The sequence below is a fragment of the Grammomys surdaster genome, unplaced genomic scaffold (genome assembly GCF_004785775.1).
Source record: "Grammomys surdaster isolate TR1022 unplaced genomic scaffold, NIH_TR_1.0 126029, whole genome shotgun sequence".
In the NCBI taxonomy this organism is placed as follows: domain Eukaryota; kingdom Metazoa; phylum Chordata; class Mammalia; order Rodentia; family Muridae; genus Grammomys; species Grammomys surdaster.
The window spans coordinates 4462835-4487157 of NW_021620842.1; the positions used below are offsets into that span (position 1 = coordinate 4462835).

A 24323-nucleotide genomic window follows, 5' to 3' on the forward strand; every position below is an offset into this window, starting at 1 on the left:
ACCTTTATCATGTTTATTTCCCTACTCTTCCTCATTTAGCCTTTTATTCATTTCCTGCTGTCTTTAATTATTAAACTACTATAACATGACAGAACTACACAGAAGCCCTCCACAAGAAGTGCACAGAGTAGTTGGCATAATAGAGACAATTTGCTAAATATATTGCTTATTCCATCACCTATATAGGTTTTATGTGTTCACAAGCTTAGCTTCTTCTTCTTATTGTTCATTAGTATGAAGCCCTACCCAAAGATTTCAGCATACACAGCAAGGCCACTCATGGCTTCTGTATCTGAGGAAATATTACAATTCCCTCTCAATTTCCACTCACTGGTTTCAAGAAATCAATATCTGCAAATTGCTTTTTCTAAATACCAGTCACTCAAATGATCTTTGTTCTTTCATTCATTTAATTATTCCCTGGGGTGGGAGAGGAGATGTTAGTATAGAAAATGGAATCTGATGCTTTATTGGCTTCCAGTAAGAAAAAAAATAATAAAAGGCCTAAGAATATGTTGGTTATAGAGTGTCACTGAAAAAAAATCATGTAAGGAGAAACTTCAATATGAAATGTTTATTGAGTTAAATTTTCTTAGCACGACACTTCCTGACTAACCATCTATAATCACCATAATGCCTTTCCAGATAGGATAGCAGTTTCTGGCTGGGGGGATGTTCATTAAACCAAGTCTCTGTCACCATTTGTAGGTTGCCTTTAGAAGTACCTAGAGAACTGACATGGAGGCTGGGGATTCCTAGAGTATACCTTAAATGTCTGTTACTCCAAAGCTCTGTTGGCCATAGATAAGTCCCAGTCTGCTCTTGCCCATGTAGACTGTGGTTTTGAGGAAGTCTCTTAAAGTTTTGTTATACTCTAATCCTCTCTCTATCCCTACAGCAGCTCTTATGCTCTAAGACATGATTATTTGTAACTTGCCTTTTAACATTTATTAAATAAGAATTAACCATCCAGATAAGTATTATTTGTATAGTCAAAAAGTATCTTTGAGTGAGTAAAGAAATTTTTAAAATGAGAAAGTATAAGAGTAACAAACTCCTTAAGACAAATGTAAACTTTCAGGATAAACTAATAGTTTTACATGCCCTCAAATGACGTTTAAATATGTATGGATATTTATTTCATGTTAAAATACTGTATGTCCATGGTTAAAATATTCAACTAAAATAAGATTATGCTGACAATACCTCCATTTATTAATTTGGTTTGGCTTTGGTTTTGGTTTTGTTTCTGTGGATGTTTTCTATTGCTGTGATAAAAGAAACTTGTAGAAGAAAGTTACAGAATAATAAGGGTTATAAGTGATGAGAAGATGTGACAGTAGGCAATCTTGTAGTCAAAATAGGAAGGTTACATCCCCAAAATGCAAGTTCAAAGTAGACAGAAAGAAGTGGAGATAGGGAGAAGCTATTACTCTTAAAACCCACGCCCAGGGACATACATTCTTCATTAAGGGTGCACCTCCTAATCCTTCCCAAACCAAATAGATCCACCAACTACAGACTAAACATGAGCCTAGGAGAATCATTCTCATTCAAACTACTACATTCTACTCCAAGGCTCCCATGGACTTTCCACCATATCATAATACAAAATCTTTTAGTCTAACTTCAAAAGTCCCCATAGTCTTTCACAGTTTCACTACAGTTTAAAATTCCAGAGTCTCTTTTGAGACTCAACATAGTCTCTTAATTAATAACCCACAAAATTAAATACTTCCACCATACAATGGCACATAATATACATTATTATTCCAAAAGTGAGAAAGGGATACATAGTGAGCAAAATCCTGTAACTCCATGTCTACATCAGTGCTTAGACAACTCAGACCTCTCAGCATTACTGACTGTAACACACTTTTCTCTACCTTGGGCTGCTTTTACTCCCCGTCTGTAGCAATTCTTGGCAGATATCCCATAGCTCTGGGATCTCTATATTGAAGACTCTAAAGAAATTCAGATGTGATTTTTTACAGCTTCACACAATGGCCTCTCCAGGCCTCTGTACAGGGACTCTCTGCCATACAGCTTACCTCAGCTGTTTTCTGTAACTCTGTATCCTTCATATCTCTAAAACCACAACTATGTGGATTTCAATTCCTGGTGCTTGCTCAGGATGGAGTCTGGACACCTCTACGAATTACTGTTGCATAAGCTTTGTTTTGTTGTTGTTAGGATCAGATAATTCCTTAGGTCTTTTATTTTATTTTGTTCACTTGGAAGCTTAGCTGGGTAGTGTCTCATCCTGAAGTTACCACTTCTTTTATTCCATTTCTAGCTATTTCTTTTAGAATAAACATTAAATTCCTTGGTGCTCATTTTATCATCAAACTGTACATCCAGTTTTTATTTTCACACTACTTACTGCTTTGCATTATAGATCTGCATAAGAGTTATTACTAAAAAACATGTATCAGGGTCCATATTAAGCTAACTCGAAATCTTCTCTACCAGTGCAATTAATCCAAAACTTTTTAACTTAGTCTCAAGAAGATTATTTGGAGAAAGTGAAAGAGTGACCACATTCTTTGTCAAATATTGCAAGAATGGTCTCTAGTCCTACTGCTATTTTTTTTCTTCTAAAACCTCTTAACCTGGGTCTCCTATAACCATGTTGCTCTTAGTATTATTGTTCTCTTCAGGCTGCTAGAATGACTCATTAAGTACAACTTACAACGTTTAACCATTTCCATAGTCCAACATCTCAAAGTCTTTTACATTCATAAAAAAAAATAGAAAGAGGCCTGATACAATAGACCCACTCCTAGTACCAACTCCTCCCTTATTTACTTTTCTGTTGCTGAGAAGAGATATCATGCCCAAGGCAACTTATAAAACAAAGCAGTTCATTTGGGTCTCATGGTTCCTGGCAGTAGTAGAGTCTATGATGACAGGGAAAGTAGGTACAGGCAGTCAGCCATAGTAGTAGGAAGAGTAGTAACTAAGAGCTTATGTTAGAAGCACAAGAAGGAGGGATAAGGCAGCTAACTGGGAATAGGGTGAGTTTTTGAAACATAAATATCCACAGTGACATGTTTCCTTCAGCAAGGCTGCACCTCCTAAGCCTTTCCAAACAGTACTTCAACTGGGAGCCAAGCATTCGAATGTGTGAACCTATTCATAACATTCTCTTTCATTTCATTCTGTTTGCTTTACTCTCTACTTGATTGCTATTTTGTTCTGAGGATATGTTGAATGTATTCCTAAACTAGCCCCAAAGATTTCCATCTTCTCGTGTTCATGCCCTTTATTACTCTTGTGAGTGTGTGCATCTAGAGGCAAGCTTAGATATGGCTACATGGTGATCTGTGGCAAAAGACATAGTATGCAATAGGAGCCTGACTTAATAATGTGAGCCCCCAAGAAGCAAAGCACTTTCTCTGCCTGGTGACCAAAGAGAGTATTCAAGAGATTTATTCAACTCTCAGAGAAAAATAAAATATCCATGTCAGAAGCTGCTCAGTGTGCCATGTATTAAACAATATCCAGTTCAAATTAATTTAATTTAAATTAATTGTTTATTAGATATTTTAATTACATTTCAGATTTTATCCCCTTTCCCCATTTCCCCCACCCAGGAACCCCTATCCCATCCCCCCTTCTCCTGCTTCTATGAGTATTTGCACCTACCCACCCACTCCTACCTCCCCTCACACGAATTCCCCAATACTGGGGCATCCAGTCTTCATGGAACCAAGAACCTCTTCTCCCAACTGTGCCCAACAAGGTCAGCCTCCCCTACATATACAGCTAGAACCATGGATCCCTCCCTATGTGTTCCCATGCTGGTGGTTTAGACACTGGGAGCTCTGGTTGGTTGGTAGTTGCTCTCTCCATGGGGCCACAAATCCCTTTAGTTCCTTCAGTCTTCTCTCGAACTCTTCTATTGGGAACCTGTGATCAGTTCAATGGTTAGCTGTATATGTCAGGTTCAGTTCTCATCACTAGCCAGATAATGTGACCTTCATATACATCTATTTAATTCTTGCAAGGCCTTGTGGAATGATACAATTACCTTCATTTCTAGGTGGGGAGGCAAGAGTTTGAACATATGATATACACTGAAAGTTCTAAGCAGAGCTATAGTTTAAATGCAGGACTTTTGGGTTTTTAAGTGCAGAAACCCATCAGATACCAAAATTTATGTGTGCTCCAGTTTTTTATGTTACATGTGGAAAAAAAGAAACAAAAAGTAAAGAACATAATTGCTTGTATGTATGGTGGAGAAGAAAGTTTATTGTAAATAAGAGGATAACATTGCCAGAGGCAAACATCTAGGAGAGTCCAGAATGGACATGATCCTGAGTCACAGTGAGGAGAGGGTGAAGGAAGAGTAATTACCAACCAGGAGGGTGGGGGGCAGCCTGGCCTAAGAGACTGGCCAAAATAGCAGGATTATATAGGGAAGGGCAGCTGGATGGGAGAAGGGCACCACAGTTCCTGGATGGAGAAGTTAAGGGTTGGGGGAGGGGGGAGAGTATGCTAGCCAAACAAGTAAGCCATAGGGATTGAGGCATGATGGGAGAACCTGGTGGTCAGGTTTGTTTTGATATGTTAATAGGCAAATATTGTTCAGATGGTATTACCTTAATATGTCCCTTTATGCAATTAATGTAATACCACCTTCTGAAGGGTGTGGGGCTCTCAGCCTGTGAGACATTATAGGCTGGTAGCTCAGACTTGAAGAATACATACTCTGACAGTTAATTCTGGAATCTTTGCTATATGCCTATGATATGCCTTTAGCCTTGGGATTTTAAAATTCTGTTGTTTCTTGTGTTCATTTGTTTGTTTGTTGGTTGGTTGGTTGGTTGGTAGGTTGTTTTCCTTGGGTATTTTTTTGTTTGTATTGTGTTTCTTTCGGCTTTTTGTCTTTGTTTTTGTTTTGTCCCTCATTCAGTTTATTTGGTGGATTACATTTATTAATTTACCTAGATTGATTATCATCTGTGTATCTATGGGATGAACTGTATTTGATCATGGTGGATAAGTGTTGGATGTGTTCTTGGGCTCAATTTGCAAGTATTTAATGGATAATTTTCCATCTATGTTCCTAAGAGCTACATGTAGTTTTCTTTATTGGGCCTTTGCATGTTTTAGGTATCAATGTCATTGTGGTCACATAAAAAAATTAGACAATTGTTTCTTCAGTTTTTAAAGAAGTACTTTGGGAAGTATTTAATTTACATTTTTCTGTGAAGATCTGGTAGAATTTTGCACTGACTATATCTGTGCCTAATTTTGTTTTTGGTTGGGAGACTTTTAATTACTGCTTCTGTCTCACTAGGGGTTATTGTCTGTTTGAACTGCTTATCTAATCTTGACTTAATTTAGGTTAGGTTGTACATGAATAAATTTATCTGTTCTTCTAGGTTTTTCAGTTTGGTGGAATGAAGATTTTTAATGTATATACTTATGATTCTCTAAATTTCCTCACTGTTGTGGTGTACCCATTTTTATCTCTAATTTTAATTATTTGTGTCTTTATTTTTTGTCTTTTTGATAATTTTGCTAAGCATTTATCAATGTTACTTTGATTCTTTGCTTCATGGATTCTTTGTACTACTTCTGTTGTTGTTGTTGTTTCTATTTTATTGATTTTAGCCCTGAGCTTGGTTATTTATTGCCATCCACTCCTTTTGGATGTTATTCTTCTTTTTGCTCAAGGTTTTAGGTGAGCTATTAAGTTGCTAATTATGAGATCTCTTCAGTTTCTAAATGTGATCACATGGCACTGTAAATTTGCCTCCTGGCAATCATTTAGTCAGGAGGCCACTCCTCAGGAAACCTTCTGCAACTGAAGAGATGGAAAGAAAGGGAGAGGAGTGACTGAAACGACATAATAATATATGTATATATACATCCCAGTAGCCCTCCTTCATGATAGTTCCTTACTTGACTCTGAAGACTGCTGGCTTGTTTTTCTGTTTTCTAACTAAAGAAGCACATACTACTTCCTTTTCCCACTTATTATCTCTTCTAACCATAATTCTAAGTGAGTTTATATTGACACTCTGGCCTTACTCACTGTTTCTCTGAAGAACCCTCTCACACGAAGATTTTTACTGACTTCCCATGCTAACGTTACCTCTTTTTTTTTTTTTACTCTAAGTCAAAGCACAGCTATCTCTCTTTCCCTCTTATATCTCTCCCTTTTGTGTCTATTAGAACTTACAGTTTGCCTGACTCACACAACTTTCACACTACAAACTTTCTTCTAAGAACTTACAAAATGGTTCCACAAATTCAGCAAAGACATCAGGAGTTGTATGAGTATTCACAGGTTTCATGTAATATATTTATATCTAACAGTTTGTATGTATGTATGTATGTATGTATGCATGCATGCATGCATGAATACATGTGGGTTTTCCTGTGCATGGACATAGGTGTGTGTAAGTGCATATGCAGGTTCATATGTGAATGTGCATACATTCTAGCTGAGGACATATGTTGATGCCAGTTGTCTTCCTTATATGTTGAGGCAGGTCTTCTTCCTGAAACTAGTGTGACTTTTTCAGCTAGTATGGCAGTCCTGCTTGTTGATAGTTCAAAGGAAGATAGAGATTAGAGTTCTGAACTACAGCCCTCATGCATATAGAACAAGTACTTTACCTGCTGAGCCATCTCTCAAACCCAAGCACTTTGTCTTTTAAAATGACAGAAAAAGCCTGGGAATTTTGAAAAAGGAAATAAAGCACAACTCTTCTACTGAATCATGTTTCCTTTTTGCTTTGTAAACATGTGCTGTATTTTTGTGGCTTTATGTTACTACAGTTAGAAACTTTCTAGCCCTTAAGTAAAAAAAATGGAACTTGGTTTGTTTGATTATTTTTGTAGTAGATAAATTACAATAACAGGCTTTACTTAAATTATTTTCAGATTTCTTTTTCTTTCAAATGTATAATATCCCTACCAAAGTCTGTTTCAACGTTGAAGCCGGTTTGTTTTTTTTTTTAATCTGCTCTCACATTTTATTTTTTAATTGGCTATTTTATTTATTTACATTTCAGATTCAATCCCCTTTCCCCATTTCCCCTCCCTAGAAAACCCCCTATCCCCACTCCTCCTTTTTGCTTTTATACCATTTTAATTACCTACAAGTATTAAGGTCAGTTCTAGGCTGAGGAACTAGCAATACAAATAATATTTTCATCAATAGATGCAAATAGTCAAGAAAAAAGTAAGACAATAAATATAAATAGCCAAAGAACAAGCACGGCAATAAACAAATTCCATGAAGATCCTTTGCTTCCTGTAAATTATAGATATAACCAGGACTGAACAATGAGACAGATCCAGAAAATCCACAGAGTAAACAGAAAAATATCTCGTTAGATTCTGACCAGAAACTTGAGGGTGAGAATTAGCTTGGACTGGATGCAGGTCCAAGTACTACCCCTTCACCTTTTTGCCCAGACACCTGTCTCCACAGGCTCTTCCAAGGGGAGTGAAGTAACACCAAGTCATGCACATTGTGAACTGAATGAAAAGGCAAACACTGAAAGCCATACAGAAGTAGTGGCTGGCCAACTTCTCCACAGTTTTGCAATGAATTCACCACATAGTGTGCTGACAGAGGCACAATTCTCAAAGTGTGGGCCACAGGACACTACTTGTAACCATGTGACTTATCATTGGCATTTGGTCTCAGGTATTTGGAAAACAAGGTGCTTTTGCTGTGTATATTCTCACTACAGAGAAGTGATAGCATGAATGATGTGTTTAAGTGGATTCTGGCTTCTGAAGTAAAAATTGGGCTTACATATAAAAAATAAAGGAGCTGTCTCAAGTACTGTATGTGCATTTTGATTATAGATAATTAGGTGTCTTCATATTTAAGAATAAATTTAAAAGGGAAAAATGGAAAAGGCAAGTTTAGTGGATTGCATCATTAGCTCATAACCGTTAGCAGAGTTGTGGCATCCAACATATGGACTGATGCAATTAGCTAATTACTAATTCAGATTTAGTAGTGAGTGCTTTTGTTTTGAACATCAATTTTAGCTTAATAAGATGTTCTTCCTGTTTCACTATTATCACAGAAAAATAAGGACCCACAATTGAGTAATTTAAGCAAATAAGTGACAGAACCTTGGATTCAGTCCTTTCCTGATGTTGATTTCTTTTTCCAAAAATATCATTCAGAGTATGTACATTCCACATCAGAAGCTACTCTTTCCAAAGAGCCTAAATACTTCAGCCCTATCAAAATCATACAGCATAGAATGTGTACTATAGACTATTTGGAGGACAGAAAATGCCTGGACTTATGTACAACCTTGTCTCTGTGGGTACAAATGGAAGTGGAAGTCCTATACATATCTTTAAATACTGTAGTATAACTGGCCAACTAATGCACATTAGCAAGCCACTGTGATTAATGATGCCAGGAACCAGGAAACACATGTAAGTAGATATCAGTAGGGTGGTGTCCAGCACTGTGAAGAAAAACCTGGTGGCAGCTTGTGAAACTCAGCTACTCACACTTATAAATAGGGAGATAAACTTAAAACTGAAATGACCAAGGAGACGGTACAGGAAGCACATCTGCTAGAAAGTTCCTGCTGGGCATGTAGCATCTCTCTTCTAAGGTGAGTCAAGAGAAAGTCTCAAGAGCTATTAGCAGAACACAAAAATGAGTAGAAAGGAAGCAGCTTACAAGACAAAAAGCCAAGTGGCAACCAGCACCTGTCATAGTTTTCACCCAGAAGTTCAGAGCAACAGTACTTCTTAGCCACAGTACTTTTGTGCCAAAAGCTGGGACAGTGTTTCTCCATATGAGGCTAACCTAGAGGCCCACACAGCATCATTATCCTTGCTACACCTTCCTTGAATAGGTTGAACAGCAAGGCTGTACTGAATATCCACCTATGTGGTAACATAACGAGCTCTTCCTTTGTCCTGAGACAAGGACACCCAATTGCTCTTGTAGCTAGCTCAAAGGTAGACAGCAGTAGTCTGTTGCAATTGCCAGTAAGCAATATAGTTGTCCTAGACTTATGTTGGAGATTCATTCATCTGCTGGGCCTTTTCTCAATGGGCTAGGCTACAACCCCTGGAATAGAAGTCATGCCAGGTGAACTGGTGTCCTGTTTTCCTGAAAGGACAGCTAGGGGATGTCAAGTTAGGAGCAGCATATATATATATTAGAGTAAAGCAGGGGGTGGTTGTTGAAGAGCTGCTTTCTGTCTTTTTCACTAGTTCCCTTTCTAAAGGTATCTATCTATCTCACATCAGTCCATTACAAAGATCTTCCCATTCAAACAAGTTCTGCTTAAGTTCTCCTAACTTTCATTCCTATAGAGGCCTATAATGTCATTTAGGCAGTGACAATGGCTTGGGGAGGTCGACCAACTAATAATCTCATTAATTTTTATGGTATCATCTCAGAAAGGAATAAGCTAAAATGACAGTTACTACTTCAAGTCCACATATAAAAAACTGAAGCTGCAAGATTAATATAGACTTGTCCAAAGAAATGGAGCGAAGACGAAAAGGAACAAAACCCCAGTTACGAATTCTCACACAAACACATTGTGATCACCTTGGGCTTCTTTAATAGGCTTATTTCTTGTAACTGGAGATGTCAGATTACATCTAAACACACAACTGTATATGTGCTCTGGGATAATGCTGTAGAAATTAAAGACTTGGCATTCAAATGACTTGAACATGAAAAATAAGATGTATTTATATAATGTTCATTCAGTAATCTTGTAGTATCATAACATAAAAATGTAACCTTTGGGCTGAATATATGAGATGCTCTCTCTCTTCTCTCTGCCTTCTTACATGTGTGTGCATGTGTGTGTGTGTGTGTGTGTGTGTGCATATGTACATGTGCATTCGCGTAAGTATGTGTGTGTATTTACTGTGTTTGCTACAGTTGTTTGAGTGCTTGAATAATCACACTAGTCTATAGAGATTGGTGATAATTAGTATGACAGACAAAAGGAGGAAATGTAGTTAATTTATGCCTCAGGCTGAAGTAATTTTAGTATTAAGCATGAATCTAATATGCATAAATAAGGAAGAGTTTTTAGGAAAGATTTAAGTCAGAACTCTGTTTGTGGTTTTGCTGCATAGGTAAGAATTCTATAGCTTTAGCTAACCATGGCTTTTGTTCTTCAGAATAGAAAGAATAAGGACAATGGAAATAATAAATTGTGAATAAAATACAAAGAAAGATAGTGTCTAACAGTCTGTAGAAAAAGTTGAAGCTCCTTCTTTCTAATGAAGTGTTCATGGCTGTTTGTACACCATGTTCAACACATATTAAACTTGTTACAGACAATAGAAACAAGAACTTTATAAAATTGGTTTATAGAATGTATCTCCTACCCAGACATTAGGTCAATTTGTTCCATTCTTAAAATAAAAACAAAAACAAAACAACAACAAATATCCCACTAGGTTAGTCCAAAGAATGTGGCAATTAAAATTTCCACAGCATTGTGGAACTAAAGACTGACAGAGTTAACCCTAGTTCCTCTTTATGATTTCTCAGCCATTGAAATCTTATTAAACTGTTTGCGAAGATATTGTATCTTGCCAATTTAGAATTAGCAGAGAGATGGAGGATTGTAGCAAATTTACTCTACTCCAACCTGATTCTCTTCACAACTTTTCTCTACGAACCTGGAGGATACAAAGAGGCACTCAGAAGATGCTGGAGAGAGAAATTCACACACCGACTGCCATCTTGGATTAGCGATTTATTTTACATGAGAATTTGACTAACTTGATCACTCATATCAGTCAATAAAATTGTCACTTTATTGTGACAATTGTTGTGATAATATAGACTAAATGATTCTATAAGATTATTTCATGTCACTTGTTAATAACATGGTTAGTATAACACTGATATGCTACCTCCAAACACAGAGTAATGAGCATACATTAGTAGACATTAATTAACACGAATAAACAATCTAAGGAGAGGTGAAGGATCCATAGTCAACATACATAATCAATTGCACACACACACACACACACACATCAATAATATACAAGGCAAAAATAAAATCAAGGAAGCAATTTCACTTACAATAATAAGGAAAGAATGAAATATTTAGCGATAAATGAAAGAAAAATGAGGAAGAACTGTATATTGTTGGAAAAGATGGTAGCTATACAAACCAGGAACTTTCTGTGTCACAGAGTAAAGAGCATGATGTCATTAAGATGGTTTCACCCTTCAATGAAATATTGTGAAACTCTTGTGACCGATTTTTTTACATTATCAGATAGCAAAACTATCCCAAAAGGGGGATAAAGAGATAAAAGAGGATAATCCCTTAAAAACTTCCTAAACCTCCAAATTTCTCCATTAAACTATTGCTGAGCTTCAGTTTTTTAAGAAGCACATATGCACACATGAGGGTGGATGTACAGTTCTGTCCAGATGCCTGTATTGCTAGCAATCCCGTTCAAAAGTCTATGTTAAAATCACTTAATTGAATTATTTTTCTGCAATGTAGTCAATAATCCAGCATGGAGGTTGTTGGGGTAATAGTTAAAATGATCCTGCTGCTTCTCGGCTCAGACCGCACTCCAGCCAGCCGAAAGCACTGTCCCTGACACTCATAAGACACCAGCTTGGTGGCTGGCTCTGCCAATTCGCCACGCTGTCCACAATGCTTGGCTGAGCCTAAACCATCCCACCATGACCGCTGTACCCAGTAGAAATGTGACTCTTAATTCTTAATGGTTATCCAATATTTATATATTTAGAAATTCTTAATTAACAAGATGCCCATATAATTAGAACAGTTATCCCAATTAACTAACCTAAATATGGTTAACTACCTGAGACTGCCAGAGACACACAGACATCTGCAGACATCTTCTTCCCTCCTCCTCTCCCCTCTTCTCTCCTTCCTCTCCTTCATCCTCCCAACTCCTCACTCCACCTACCTCTCATACAGCCCAATAGCTGAGTTTAGTGAGAAGATATCTCACTACAGGAGGTCTCTGAAGCGCCTCAGGTTTCTGCAGGTGGCAGCATGGAACTGTGTCACTGTGCTAGTCCCTTTGCTGATGATACTTCAGCTTTGTGCTTTAGTAGTTATTTGCTGAATCCTTAATATTTTACATTAATATTACGACAAATTTTCCTATTTCTAACATGTGTGTCTTGAAGGGATTTATTTTGGGTGATTCTGACATCTTAACATGATTCAATATTCCAATTAACGAACATGAGAAAGTTTTTTTCACTTGTGACCATTTAATTTCTTTCAGGAATGTTTTATAATGTTTACTTTATAATGCTTTAACCTCTTTGTTTAATTTAGTGTCTTGTATTTTACTCATCTTTATGTCATTGCAACTTCTTTTTGCTTTGAATAGCTATTTGATATAATGCTTAATTAAATTTCTTAATTGATAATGTATCTATCATATTGATCTGCTTTCCTTGCTGAGCTATCTTCACATTCCAGGAATAAGTTCTGCATTGTCTCGATGTAAAATCTTTTACATACATTCCAGCATGTGGCTTGCCAGCATTTTTTAGAGACTTTTTCCTCAGTGTTCATAAAGGATGCGGACCCTATCTTTCTTTTTGGTTTCTGTTCTATTTGAACATAAAGCTCTTCTTTTGTTCTAAATTATTCCTGGGCTTCTGTTGTTGGAACGTTTGTAGATAGACTGGTACTAGTTCCACTGGTGTTTGGTAGAATTTCTCACTGAAACCAGCACATACAGAGTTTCTCTCTTGGGAAATATTGTTATTATTATTATTACAAATTAAATTTCCTTACAAGTTAAAGATTTCTTTTCATTTTATTTAGTATGAGTAGATCATAGTTTTCAAGTTGGTCTGTTTCATCTGGGTTGTCTAATTGTTGCCCTGTAGTTATCATAGTAGCCAGTTAGGTTTATCAATGAGAATAAAAACAATGTCTCCATTTTATTTTTATTTTATTGATATGAGTATTTCCTAATGTGTTCTTATTGTTCTAAGTTTTTTCATATTTGTTGACCTTCTTGTAGAACTTCATTTTGTTTTCTCTCAGATTTATTTCTACTATAACCTTTATTTTCTTCCTTCTGCCAACTTTAAGTTTAGAATTTTGTGTTTCTTTTTTTTAAACTTAAAAACTGAATTGATTTAATTAATTAAAACTTGTACCCCCATAAATGTTTTTAGTGCGCTGAAGAGAAAGTGAAGCTTCTGTAGTTGGTTGGGGAATTCTGTGAGTTTTAGTGAGGTCAAATTGATTGGCAATATTTATATTAACCAACAATGCTACCCTTGCCGCTTCCTGCCTATCTCTGTGACTCACTGGGAGCTATAGGACTCTCTGGCTATGGTTGCAGACATGTTTTCCTCGGGTCTTCTGAGCTATGAAAGGTTTATTTTTCCAGTTTTGAAAGGTTACAACTTTTTCTTAACCGTTTTGTAATTTTCAGCGTATGAATCTTGCATATTTTAATCACAGTTTATCCCTAAGTATTTCATCTTTTGGGTAGCACTGAAACAAGTGAATGGGCTGCCCTCTGAGTGTGTAAGGGACACACAAAGCTAGGTAGTATTAGACATTTCATCTTGTTTTGTTTTCAATTTGCCTTTCTTTGAACTCTCATGGCCCTGATGCAAATATTCTTTTTTTTTTAAATAATTTATTTATTTTTTCTCAAATTATAATTCATTCACACAGGGGTTATAAACACAGCAAGGCAGGATGTGGGGAAGGGGATGACACTGGAGTGTGGGTGTTCAGGGGGAATACAGATATCTTTCAAAACCGGGTATCAGCTGGGTGAAGGTTCAGGGGACAGGTCACTATGACTCTGCCTGTGACTCACTTGTCCTTATCTAAGTTGATATTATCTGCCAAGGCTACCTATTTACAAGGTCTATGACTACTCAAGCTGATAATTTCCACAAAAGCTGCTTGTTTACAATAGCTTATAGCCATCTGTTTCAATGTTTTTCCACAGAGACCCAAGACTTGGTGTTAGTATACATGTATGACAGGCCTATTGCTGATTTTAGGCTTATTGCTGATTTTAGGCCTATGGCTGATTTTAGGCCTTCAGTGTGTAATCAGGGCTGCCCCTGACATCTCCTCCCTTCTCTAAGTATAGAAGGGCTGTAGCGATTCTAATCTTTCAAAGGCGGGGATAGAGGCATGAGGGCCATACCCATCCCAATGTCTTTTTCCTGGAGAGGAGATACTTTTGACATTAACCCCTATGCAGTCAGGCTTGTCCCTCAGGGAACCCAGAGAGATATTTTTAACTTTTATTTATATTCCCTTGCAGTGCTTAGCCTCACAGTCTAAGCAAAAATTCAGATCTCCAGTCAGAGGGGGTTCTGGGTGGCCCTTCTCTGCTTGGTCTAGGGGTGGAAGTCCCTACTTTTAGGTTGGGTGGAGATGGGTTTTGGTAACAGCCTGTGTTTCTTTTTCTAGTTCTTAACATTGTTAATTTAGAAATTTGAAGGTGGGTGTTCTTGCTTCCTTTTATGATACAAAATATTAAATTATTAGTTTAACAATGCTTTTGTTATATCTCAAAATGTCTATATTTTCATTTTCATCTTTCTCTAAATCTTGCCTGATTTTTTCTTTATTTTTGGTCAGTGTTTAATTTGTATAACTTTATGAAAATTACAGTTTTACATTATTATTCCTTTCTAACCTCATTATGTTGTACTTGGAGAAGGTATTTCTAAGGTATTTCTATGGAATTTATCTTTTTAGTTCTACTGAATCTACATAGATTTGTAGAATATGACTTCTCTTGCAAAATGTCCCAGGAGTACTTAGAATGATAAAAATGCTATTGTCATTGAAACGGGTACCCTGAACTTGCATCTTGGGTCTGGTTACCCCTTTATATTTTTAAGCTCTCTAGTTTCTCACTTAAACTTTTTAATATCAAGTATTTTTAAACATTATTGAGAATGACATATTGAAGTTTCCAACTATTTTGTAAGATTATCTATTTTTCCTTTCATTTGTTAGTTTTGCTTCATATATTTTGATGGCATAACATTAGATGTAATTGTTTGTAACTGTTAAGATTTTATGCAACATAGAAACTCGTATTACTTTTCAGTGTTCTTTGTGTTTTCTAAACTTTTTCTAAGGATCTATTTCTTCTGATTTAGCCACTCTTGCTCTCCTCTTGTTTCTATTTACATGAACCATCATTTTCAGTTTGTTTGATAATTTGATTGTCTTTACTTTTAATCTATTTCCAACTATAGATATAAAGCTAGTCTGTAATATATATTTTTTAGTTGGATATACAAGGTCTAGGCAACCTTATAGAACAACTAGGATTTGCTGAGTATTAACATTATTACTGCATAGAAGATATGGAAGAGACCAACAGGTACCTGAAAACAATGCTCAATATCATCAGGTTAATGAAAATATAAACCTAAAGAAGTGGGATTTCACATCTATCACTATTGAATAACAAAATAATTTTTAGTTTAATAAATAAATTGTATATATACTTATTGATTTACTCATAGAATAAAATATTTGTTATACCAATCTTCATAAGTAGGGTCTGAACAATGGAAGCTGTGTTTTCACATAGGGCTCTGGGAGCAGTGTGGTCTGGGGTGCTACACAGCTCTGAGACTCAGAAACCACATTCTTCTGGTTTTAGCACCTCTACTCACCCATTTTGTATTGTTAGTCAGAAATCTGACTGCTTTGAGGAACATAGTCATAAATTTGGGGGGATAGCTTTATATTTTTCATTTTTACTTCAAAGAAGGTAAGAGCCGTTACTACCAATACATTTTTGAAATTTCATTCCTTAAAAGCTTTTATATGACTTCTGTTACATCTTCAGCATCTCTATGTTCATATGAATTTAAAGGACAATATAAACTCTTAAGTATGTCAACAGATTGAGCTATTCAAATTCTTTTAATGATAGTTGAGTGGTTCCTAAAAATGTAAACAAAAATTACTACCCGATCCATAAATGTAACTCCTAGGAATACATTCCAAGAAATGAATACAGGTTCAGTATATAACTACACATGACAAGTTATCTGTAATAGCTAAATTAAAAACAACTTGAAGGACAAGCAGTGAGAGAATAACATTAGTGCAAATGCAGCACTGTTCAACTTCAATACAGAATGAATATCGATACAGCTATGGGGACATAGTATGAGCCAGACACAAAGTATCATGTGATATATGACTCTTATTTATATGAATTCTCCAGACTACAAAATTGTTGCAAATATATGTAGATTAGCAGTTGCTAAAGAATGAAGAGAGATTAGAATAAGATGTTTGTCATGGTCATTTCAGGGTAGTATAACTGTTTCATTATAAACTGTTTAGGTTTGGACTGTTGCTAGGTATTGCAATGCTAAATACTGGCCTTGAAGATCTGGTTTCCCCCAAAGATGAGAAGATCCTCACATACACCAAATGATGCTATGTAACTTTTCCCTTAATTTAATACTATTGGTTGAATAAAGATGCCTACAGTCTGTAGCTGGGCAGAAGAGATGTAGACAAGGCTTCAGTTCATGGGCTTGGAGTTTGAGGTAGAAACTATGGGAGAGAGGTGAAGAGAGAGAAGCAGATGTCATGGGGTAGGTAAGCATGAGAACATGGCTATGAAGACTGGCTAGTTGGAGTAAGAGCTACTCAGGCAGAACCTGGCAAATTATATCATGGAGCTATTGACAGGAAGGTAGGCAAAATAGATTACAGGGTTGATATTTGCCCAGATCTAGTGCTTCAATGCTTATTAAAAATATAAAGATTTTGTGTCTTTTAATTGAGAATTGAATGATTAAAGGTAGGATAGGCACTCCAATTAATATTCACCACAACAATAAACAGTGCAAATGGTTCCAAATCTTTTTGAATATACTAAACTTCACTGGATTGTAAACTTGAAAAAAGATCAATCTTATGGCAGGTCAACAACATAGTAGCAATAAAATTACCTAATATCAATGCATTCAAAGTAGAAAGAACCTCAATTCTAACAATTCTGAAGATCTTATGATCTCTTAGAATTCAAGACAAAAATGAGAATTTAAATATCATGTAGAAGGAACAAATCTCATCTCACAGTAAATTTTTTTTTCTTTTTTTTTTTTATTGGATGATTTATTTACATTTCCTATGTTGTCCCCTTACCCCATCCCCCACCACCCCCTCGGAACCCCCAATCCCCTCGCCCCTCCTCCTTCTTCTCTGTGGATGTAACCTCTATCTACACCCCCCCACTCCCACCTCCCCACCCTCAAAATTCCCACCCCCTGGGGCATCCAGCCTTCATGAGGTCAAGGTTCTCTTCTTCCGCCTATGCCCAGCAGGGCCCTCCACTTTTACATATTCAGCTGAAGCCCTGGATCCCCCACTAAGTGCTCCCAGGCTGGTGGTTTAGACCCTGGGAGCTGTGGTTGGTTGGCATTGTTGCTCTCCTCATGGTGCCACAAACCCTTTCAGCTCCTTCAGTCTTCACTCTAACTCCTCTATTGAGAACCCCATGATCAGTTCAATGGCTAGTTGTGAGCATCTGCCTCTGAATATGTCTGACTCTTGAAGGCCTCTGAGGAGATATCCATATCAGGCTCTTATCAACATGCACTTCCTGTCTTCCACATCAGCATCTACCTTTGGTGATTGCACATGGGATAGATACTCAGGTGGGGTGGTCTTGAGACGGCCCCTCCTTCAGTTTCTGTCCCTCACTTTGTCTCCATATTTGCTCCCTTGAGTATTTTGTTGCTCCTTCTAAGAAGGACCGAATCACCCTCACTTGGTCTTCCTTCTTTATGGACTTCATGTGGCCTGTGAGTTGCATCTTGGGCATTTCAAGGTTCTAGGCTAATATCCAATAATCAGTGAGTGAATACCATGTGTCTTCTTTTGTGATTGGCTTACCTCACTCAGGATGATAATTTCTAGTTCCATCCATTTACCTAGGAACCTCTCAAATTCATTGTTTTTAATAGCTGAGTAATACTCCATTGTGTAAATATACCACATTTTTTGAATCCATTCCTCAGTTGAAGGACATCTGGGTTCTTTCCAGCTCCTGGCTATTATAAATAAGGCTGCTATGAACATAGTTGAGCATATGTCCTTGTTATATGTTCGAGCATCTTCTGGGTATATGCCTAGGAGTGGTATAGCTGGATCCTCGGGTAATGCTATGTCCAATTTTCTGAGGAACCGCCAGACTGATTTCCAAAGTGGTTGCACCATCTTGCAGTCCCACCAACAATGTAGGAGTGTTCCTCTTTCTCCACACCCTCGCCAGCATCTACTATCACCTGAGTTTTTAATCTTAGCCATTCTGACTGGTGTGAGATGGAATCTCAGGGTTGTTTTGATTTGCATTTCCCTGACGACTAAGGATGCTGAACATTTCTTTAGATGCTTCTCGGCCATTCGAGTTTCTTCCGTTGAAAATTCTTTGTTAAGCTCTATACCCCATTTTTTAATAGGGTAATTTGGTTGTCTGGAGTCTAATTTCTTGAGTTCTTTGTATATATTGGATATTAGCCCTCTATCAGATGAAGGATTGCTAAAGATCTTTTCCCAATTTGTTGGTTGTCGTTTTGTCCTATTGACAGTGTCCTTTGCCTTACAGAAACTTTGCAATTTTATGAAGTCCCATTTGTCAATTCTCGATCTTAGAGCATATGCCATTGGAGTTCTGTTCAGGAACTTTTCCCCTGTGCCCAAGTATTCGAGGCTTTTCCCCACCTTCTCTTCTATTAGTTTCAGTGTATCTGGTTTTATGTGGAGGTCCTTTATCCACATAGACTTGAGCTTTGTACAAGGGGATAAGAATGGATCAATTTTCATTCTTCTACATGTTGTCTTCCAGTTGAACCAGCACCATTTGTTGAAAATGCTGTCCTTTTTCCACTGGACAGTTTTAGCTCCTTTGTCAAAGATCAAGTGACCATAGGAGTGTGGGTTCATTTCTGGGTCTTCAATTCTATTCCATTGATCTTCCTGCCTGTCTCTGTACCAATACCAGGTAGTTTTTATCACTATTGCTCTGTAGTACAGCTTGAGGTCAGGGATGGTAATTCCTCCAGAAGTTCTTTTATTGTTGAGAATAGTTTTCGCTATCCTGGGTTTTTTGTTATTCCATATGAATTTGAAACTTCCACCAGAGAACTCCTAAACCTGATAAACAACTTCAGCAAAGTGGCTGGTTATAAAATCAACTCAAACAAATCAGTAGCCTTCCTCTACATGAAAGATAAACAGACTGAAAAAGAAATTAGGGAAATGACACCCTTCACAATAGTTGCAAATAATATAAAATACCTTGGTGTGAATCTAACCAAGCAAGTGAAAGACCTGTATGACAAGAACTTCAAGTCTCTGAAGAAAGAAATTGAAGAAGATCTCAGAAGATGGAAAGATCTCCCATGCTCATGGATTGGCAGGATTAATATAATAAAAATGGCCATCTTGCCAAAAGCAATCTACAGATTCAATGCAATCCCCATTAAAATCCCAACTCAATTCTTCACAGAGTTAGAAAAGGAAATTCTCACAGTAAATTATTAAATTACCTCAAAAACCAGTAAGATTTTTGAGCTTGTGGAACAATTGAAGTTCCCAAATCAAAAGCAGTACTGCTGAAACGATATAAGAACTCTATATCACTAATAAAAAGCTGCAGAAACTGGCTATGGTTAGGAATGAGAAAGGAGGGTAAAGGGAGCGAAAACAATTAACCAGAAAAAATAAAGGGCCAGATTAAAAAACAATGTTAATTTACATCAAAGTTTGTCCCTGATGTAAAAATTACTCCTAAGCAAGCCATCTACCTACCAACACACTTTAAGGAGCAATATTTTAAAACATTTTTTCTGTAATCTTCTTTGTAGTGTAGGCATAGCATTGCACATAAGGATGTCCTTTGTCTTTTTTTTATATTTTCTAATATTTTCTCAAGTTCTAGAAACAGATTTTTAACCTCAGATACATTAGGATTGTAGGATAACTAAGCGGGTATAAAAATTAATATGAACCCTGCCTAGGATGGTGGCTTCAGGCAGGAGTCAACCCAAGACAAGGCTGCCTCACATGGAGTCACATGGGCAGACCCAGGCAAGAAGTGAGCCTGAGATGACAACTGGTCTGGGACAATGGGACACAGACAGAGAATAGCCCAGATAAATATCAGTCCAGCACTGCAAAAGCCTGGGGGAACAAACCATGTCCCAGATGATGTCTCCCTGGTGCCATAATGCATATGTAGGGCATAGCACTCCTCAAACCATTCCTGAGATGGCCTTAGGCACCCAGAAACACTGGATGCCACAAAGAGGAGCAAGCAAAAGGTGGAGGAGTGGAAGAGAAAGAGAAGCAGATGGATGTGGACACAATGAAGAGAGGCAGGACTAGAAACTAGAGAGTAATAAGGAACAGTCTGATGTGAGTACCTGCTGATACCACCTGTGACTATAGTGGGATCCTGGACTGCATGGTCACTGGGAACCACATCTTGGTCCATGGTCCTGTAGCAACAGAGGTCTGTTGCCACTAAAGGACAGGCATATATATATCTAGTCTGGGCTGCTGCCTGAGAATATATTGATGTGCAATGGCTGTATAGAGCTGGTTCTACCCCTTGCATGAGTAATGTGGGAGAGTTGGCCCTGGGAGCATGAGAGCAGGAGAGCTGGCTCCCCCTTTAACCAGCTGCAGTATGTAGGATGGCAGGACTGCACACCACCCAGGAGGGACAGTAGAGCTGTTGTAAGAGTTTCACAGGAGCTGACCCCAAGTATGAGCATGGGAGATAAGTTCTTGCCTCTAGTCTGCTGTTAAGTGGATTAGATGAAGGAGAGATCCTCTCCCCTCCCTTTTTCCCTTGACACTTGTAGGGACTGGACAGCTGATGCCTCCTGGGTCATTAGAATAGGAGAGCTGTAACTGTCCCTCATCTGTTGCAGCACTCAGGAGAGCTGGCCCTGCACCTCATTTGGCAGCTCAGGAGAGCTGGCCTTGATGGCAGGAACGCTGGGAAGCTGTTCCTGAGGGTGTGAGCATTGGAAAGCTGGCCTTGCAACTTGTTAGCCATGTGTCAGCAGTGAGAGAGAGCTGCCCTCCCCAAATCTCACCCCTTGCCTTCTATGACATGTGGGAAAGCTGACCCCATGGTCATAGAGGTATAGAACTTTCCTAATCCCTCACCTGCTGCAGCACTTGTGAGAGTGGAGAGCAGCCCTGCACCTTACCTGAGAACCACAGTAGAGTTCTCTCTGGACATGGGGCTTTCAGGTAAGTGAGCCCCAAGGACATGAGTACCAGAAAGCAAGTCCTGCCTCTAGTCTCTTATGTGGTGGCTTGGATGAAGGAGAGATACCCTTCTCCCCTCCCTCATTCCTTGTGATCTATGGCAGGCAGAGAGAAGGAACATGACAGTGGGAGAACTGGCTTTGTCCATCACGAGCTGCACAGTACTTTACTGAGGTAGTTGGGAGAGCTGGCCCTGATTGCAGAGACTGCAGGTAAGCGCCATAAAGAGCCTGAGATCAAGAGAGCTGGCTCTGATTCCTGATGGATCAGGTACTGGAAGAGCAAACCAGGGCAGCGCAAGAGAAATTGCATTGTTGGTGTGGGTATGGGAGAACTATCAGGCTGCCCAACTCAGATATATCTCAGGCACAGATCCAGTGCTTTGAATCAGCCCAACTGCAACACCTACCCCATCTATGACCTACTAGGGTGTGTGAAAGTCCCAGTCCTATGGATCCAAAGTGCCAGGATCTTCACACAGGCAACAATAGGGTATCAGAGAGGGGTACCGATGATAGCATGGGTATTGAACTAGACCAAGAACTCATTGCAATAAACGTTTCCAAGCAAAGAAATGTGAACAAAAGTGTATACTATGGGACACATTCTGACACATTACAGCTTCCACAATGAGACTTTTTTTCTTTTTCTTTTTTATGTCAGTGTTTAAGCTTTATTATTTACAAGTTAAATTACACAGCATGATGGGAAGGATAATGGAGGGTGGCTGCTGGCTCTGGACATTCTCTTCCACCTCCACCTCCTTTTGTGCGTAGCAGTCTTCAGTGCAGCCTTCACCCATGCCTGGATCAGGCCTTGGAGCACAGGTCTAAGCTGGGCTCTGGTTCCGACAGCCCCAGGGCCACCAGGGCTCCCACCAGCAGCTTTTTCACAGGCGTTGACGGTGAGTGTGAAGGCATCAGCTTGTCCAGGTGATGGCTACAGATGAGGCCACTGGAATTCAGGTAGAAGGTGGAAAAGGCATCAAAAGTCCGGTAAAGATCCTCTTTATCATGCCTGTAGAAACGCAGGAAGAGCATGTGTATGGGCAGACCTATGAGACGCCAGTGGGCTTGTAGGGTCCAGTTCTCAGGGTGTCGGGTCAGCTGTAAAATCTCCAACTGAAGCTGTGCAAATAGTTCCAAGCCAGGAAGCGGCAAAGGGTCAGGGACATAACGTAAAATGTCCGTCCCTTGGTACGAATGTTCAGGATCTCATTGATGAATTCCACATCCATTGAATAGATAGTGTAGTCACGGGAGTGAAGGAAGAGGGTAGGAAGCTCTTGTCTTAGTCTCTCATGGATGACAGCCAGGTGTTCCTCCATGCTCTGATCTCCTGATGGAGTGCTGGGGGAAGGATGGGGAGTTCCAGGGGCTTGGAAAGGTATCACAGCCCCAGGACAGGGGCAAGGAGGTCCCTCAAAAAGGTTCCTAAACCCATCCAGGCAAACACTGTGTAGCTCCGGTCCTGGTCCCTCCTCCCTCTTTCTCAGAGGAAGAACTGTACTCAACTAGTTGAGAGCCTGGACCTGCGAGAGAGGTGGTTGGATAATCTGGGGAAGAGGGTAGGTAGGAGGATGTGGGGGTGGTAGTGACCAGTGAAGAGGAAAAGATGGAGAAGTCGATGGAGTGGAGTGGGGCCCAAGGGGTGGGAATGGTAGAGGCCGAGGAAAGAGCTGGTCCTGGTAGGCGTAGAGGCAGGGCCTGAGGCACCGGGCGGCCCCCGGGCTCGGACGGTACATGGTGTTCCAGGGGTGAGAGGGCGCCTCTGCCTCCTGCGTCCTGTCTCCTCGCCCAGCAGCACACCCTGAGCGAGCCGGCTTCGTGAAGGGGAAAGGGGGGAGGGGGCTGGGGCTGAGGGAGGGAAACGGAGACACAGTGCACCTGCGCACAACAGGCCCGCATTTTTTTTTTTCTTTTTTTGGGAGAGGTGGCAAGGGTGGAGAGTGGGTCCGAGGGAATGGAGAGATGAGTGGAATTGGTGTTCACAATGTGAAATTCACTAAGAATCAATAAAATTTTTAAAAAATAATGGAAGGGAAATTAATTGTAGTAGAGGACTGTGTCTTCTGTAGCTATGAAGGTTAGAAGCTTACCAGAACCTTGATATGAGTCTCCCTGAGGTGCTAATTTATACCAAGCCTGTGTTGATATCCAGTAGGATATCAATGATTATTTAGGTCTTGTTTATGTAATATAAAGAAATAGGAAATCATTCACCCTGTCAATTGGTTATTTTAATATAATATAAATTGTAACACAAAATCACTGTCCATGACATGGCTATGAGAGTTTACAAGGTAAGAAAACTAACTTCCTTATGATTTTTTCTTATGATGTGGCTACATAGTAGAAGTCAATAAAATTTAATCCTAGGGAAGGGAACATCATTCTGAGGTGGAAAGGAACTGTCATTGTTTATGATCACAGTTCAGTGTGGTCCTATGTGGACAAAAGACCTGCACACATGAAGCAGCCTCCTTCCTTTCTTTTCTCTGAATTCTTCAATTCTCTCTCTCTCTCTCTCTCTCTCTCTCTCTCTCTCTCTCTCTCTCTCTCTCTCTGTGTGTGTGTGTGTGTGTGTGTGTGTCTGTCTGTCTGTCTGTCTGTCTTTCATTTTTCCCTCTCTGTCCTGTGGCTCTGTCTTTCATTTCTCTCTATTCTTCTCCTCCCTCCTCCCTCCTCCTTCTCTCTCTCCTCTCTCTCTCTCTCTCTCTCTCTCTCTCTCTCTCTCTCTCTCTCTCTCCCTCTCTCTCTTTCTCTCTGTGTGTCTGTGTGTGTGTGTGTGTGTGTGTGTGTGTGTGTGTGTGTGTGTGTGAGAGAGAGAGAGAGAGAGAGAGAGAGAGAGAGAGAGAGAGAAATTTTGCAGAGGTATGTACACCATGGTGCACTTGTACAAGTTAGAGGCCAACCAGTCTCTCCTACCATGTGAGTCACATGGATTAAACACAGGTTATCAAGCTTTAAAAGCAAGCACTTTTACCCATTGTCCCATTTTGGCAACTATCTTTCTCCT

General features: G+C 39.0%; 1 pseudogene; it reads right to left on the reverse strand.

The window, feature by feature from the left end:
- Positions 1-22058: 22058 nt before the first annotated feature.
- LOC114610123 lies at positions 22059-23049 on the reverse strand (annotated as a pseudogene).
- Positions 23050-24323: the final 1274 nt, after the last annotated feature.